Consider the following 4,018-nt stretch of genomic DNA (forward strand, 5'->3'; position numbering starts at 1 on the left):
TTTTTTTTATTATTTTTTTAAGGTATGATATTCATTAAGCAATTCAAAATACGAACAAACTGAGGATAGTGTGCATGATGAGCCTCGATAAAAACCTTGTCGGGATTTCAACCCGGTTGCAGGAAAAAAGAGTGTTGCGCACAACAGAGAAACCTATACTCAAATGAACAATAATGCAACAATTAAAAACCCCCTCAATTAATACATCTGTAATCACATCAGGAGGCTCCTCAAACCACAAAAATTCTTGGTCACATTTGAGTTTAAAGTATTTTCCGATTTTTGGAACTACAGAAAATCGTTAATCCACATTTGAGTTTGGATTGGAATTTTATTTCGATTCAATTGATGAGATTCCTAATCAAGTTCTTAATTCAAGGAGGTTGTAATAAAACTGCAACTCGGAAACAATACATCACATTGAAGTAAATTTAAGTTAACCATTTTACTCGTACATGAAGATACAATGGGTCTATACGTCTGTGAAAACTCGTAATCATAAGGAAGTTTCAGGAGCTTACTGAATTTATACATGAAAGAAAGAACGTCCAATCATCCCGCGCTACAACAGAGACTAACTCCATTTTCTAAATCTTCGAGCCTCCTCAACGCGGCCAAAACGATCAAGAAGTCCAATGATCAGAGAATATTGTTCCTCAGACACCTTAACTTTGTACACATGCGACATCAAATGGAAGATACGACAAGCATAATCAACAAATTCAGCTCAGTCGCAAATAGATAGAACCAATTGGAAAGTGAAATGGTTGGGAGTGAAGTCTTTCGATCTCATCTCATCGAAAAGATTGATAGCATCTTGATACATGTCGTTGGATGCGTAAGCCTCTATGATTGCAGTCCAAGTCAAAGAACCCTTGACAGGGATTGCACCGAAAACTGACTTTGCACGATCAACAGCTCCACATTGACCATACATTTTCACTATTTCTGCAGTAACAAAAGGGATGGACTCAAAATTCTTCTTCAAAATTTGTCCATTAATTTCCTTTCAAATTCTTTAGGCCATTGCAAATATTCAAAATCCTAGACATTGCAACCGAATCTGGCCTGTGCTTCAATAAGAGCATTGGCCATACCAGATTAAGTGCCCGTAGAGGCATCCATTGTCAATATAGGAATCAATCATGGCCGTCCATAGAACAATATTTCTCTTCTCCATCCCATCAAATAGTCTTATGGAGTGGCAAGAAACAATTTTTCACAGTGTAAGCATGAATCTCCTTCCCTCGTTTCAAATCCTTCAATTCCGCACAAACTGGAAGGATGGTGGCAACCGTGATCAAATCTGGCGTAAACCCTTCCTGCTGCATCCATATGACTGATTGCAACGCCTGCTCAGGCCTCCCATTTGCAACATAGCCCGACATCAAAGCAGTCCAACAAATTGTATTCCTCTCCCTTGAGTGATAAAACACCCGCCTTCCCATATCCATGTCTCCACACTTGCAATACATATCTATCAAGCCAGACTGAATGAAAATCTGCCTCGAATAGCTTTTCGTCTTCACCACAAAAGCATGAACCTCCCTCCCTAGCTTTCGAGCCCCCAACATCTCCAATCACAGGAAGAATACTAGTCAATATAACAGAATTCGGCCTTATTTCTTCATCTACCATCATCCTAACATACTCCAAAGCTTCCCTTTGCCGCCTATTATGCGCAAAACCCACAATCATGGCGCCCCATACAACAACATCTCTATCACCAAATTCTTCAAACACGCGGTGGGCAAGGTTAATCTTGCCACATTTAAAGTACAAATCAACCAAACTCGTCTGAACAATGGCGCTATCAATGAAACCATTCTTAACGAAAAGGGCACGCGTCTTTAAACATTGTGTAAGCGCCGAAGCACCCGCAAAGCTCTTAATCACACTAGAGAAACTATACACATTCAACTCAACCCCCAATGCCCTCATCTCCGAATAAGTATCAAGAACATCATGGTACCGCCTCCCACCGGCGATGACAGTACCTCTATGCAAGGCATTCCACGAATACACGCTCTTACTAGGACTTTCATCAAACAGCTTCTGTGCATCATCCATTGACCCAAAACTAGTGTACATATGCGCTAGCTTCGTGCGCATAAAGTCATTGCTTTCGAGTTCGTTAATCCGAATATGCGTGTGGATTTGCTTGCCGTGATCCAACGACCTTGTACGGACGCAGCGGCAACGAGGGCGGAGAATGTGGTGGTGTTAACCGGAATGCCCTGCTGGTCTAGGTAGTTCAAGATGGCCAGGGTCTTCTCGATCTTATTGCTCCTTGCGAAGCTCTGTACGACCTTGTAGATGGCATGTGGGTTCTTCGTGTGGAGCGGCAAGGAGTCCGGAAAGGCGTTGTTTTCTTCGAAAATCGGAGTCTTTCGTTTCCGCTGCGATGAGAAAGCTTTCCGCTTGAAGGTTTGGACGTGGTTATTACAGTTATTGGAGATTGTGGCGGCGATGCGGGTGTTTGGCGGGAAGCAGTGGTGCAGGGAGGGAGGCGGTGAAGTTACCTGTTACAGCTTCCTTGGTTTATCAGCTATGGCTATGGCTGTTACAAGGTTCTTCTGAAGTCGTTTCGTTTCAAATTTTGATCTGACGCAAAGCCCAAGCCCAATAAAACATCGCTCCGGCCCGGCCCATAAGTAGACCATATGCTTCACTTCAAATTAAAAATGCCCATTATTTCTGCTATTTAGTATTACGTTTTAGTGCTATCCTTCTTCATCTGTAAATAAGAGGTGTTTGGTCCGATTCTCGTCAAAGGCAATGCATGACAGTCATCATCAACATCGAATTGATAATGTGAGCTTAGTTATCTGTTTCTTCTTAAGATTGTGTAAGCTGTTATGCTCTGGAAAGTGTTGGTCCTTTTGGCTAATAGTTTTATATGGGTACCCGCTAGTATGATCATTTGGAGTTCCCTGGAGTGGTTCCTCGCACTTTCATGGGTACGTTTGTGAAGTTTACGCTGTTAATATTAACAAGTAACTTGGCTGGAAAAAACCTTTTCGGAGAAATCCTTATATTACTGTTGAAAATTGTACTGATTCGTTGATGAATTATTAATTGTTCCAAAGTGTTTAACGTCACTCATTTGTACCGTATGCCATTCTTCTAGATGCATTGTTTGTTTCAAGTTCGGCATCTCCTTCTGTTTTAGAAATGGATTGTTGCATGTGCCAAAGATTTATAGCCTTTTAGCAGGTTAGTACTTTAAATTTCTTGAAAGTTCACATTCATTGGAGCTTTGTTTTACGAGTGGCAGAAAATAGGCCATGGCTTCCACCTTACTATCGGCTCTTCATATAGACCGGTGTTCGATTTGTGGCTGACCTTCTTGCTTGCTGGAATGGCAATTTTGAAGGTCATCTAGTCTCATAGAGGATTTGTTTGAAGAGCACTTTCTTTGTGCATTCTGCGGTGTATACTTATCAGGCACTTGGAAATGAACAGTAACCTATATGAGGAGCCGATAATTAGGTGGAAACCATGACCTATCTGAGAATTCCTTTCATTCCGTTTAAATCTCTATGATTCCAACTTTTTATTATGTTATATCATGTGTTTCATATTAACAATTGCTAAATTATTTTAGTTGCTGTATTCCAGTTCGTTTGGTATTGGGTGACATTATATCATCTACATTACGCTTCTTTTGTCTTCAGGTATGCTATTGTTCTATACTTGCTTTCTTCTCTTACACTATACTCCTTGTATTTTGTTCAGGTCATTAAGTTGTGTTTTTTGAAAGGTACACACACACACACACACACCACACACACACACCTATGATATATATATATAGATATAATGGAGAACTGTTATTGGCATTCAAATTTCTCATTTCTACCCTCCAACTTTCAATATTTAGAAATGAAAAATACACTGTGAGGAGTGTCGACTGAGATTTTTGGAGTGCCAATAACACTTCTCTATAATAATTATATATTAGTAATCCTTTATTGAGTTTCATTTTTTAAGGTTAGACATAAGTTTGGGTTTCAAG

The 4,018-nt window shown here is 40.2% G+C and overlaps 1 pseudogene; it reads right to left on the reverse strand.

Annotated features, from left to right (window-relative positions):
- Window positions 1-420: 420 nt before the first annotated feature.
- LOC125480677 lies at window positions 421-3,381 on the reverse strand (annotated as a pseudogene).
- Window positions 3,382-4,018: the final 637 nt, after the last annotated feature.

Source organism: the organism of the source record quoted next, unplaced genomic scaffold (assembly GCF_019419815.1).
Source record: "Pyrus x bretschneideri cultivar Hongxiangsu unplaced genomic scaffold, Pyrus_bretschneideri_v1 Contig35, whole genome shotgun sequence".
NCBI classification, from domain to species: Eukaryota; Viridiplantae; Streptophyta; class Magnoliopsida; order Rosales; family Rosaceae; genus Pyrus; species Pyrus x bretschneideri.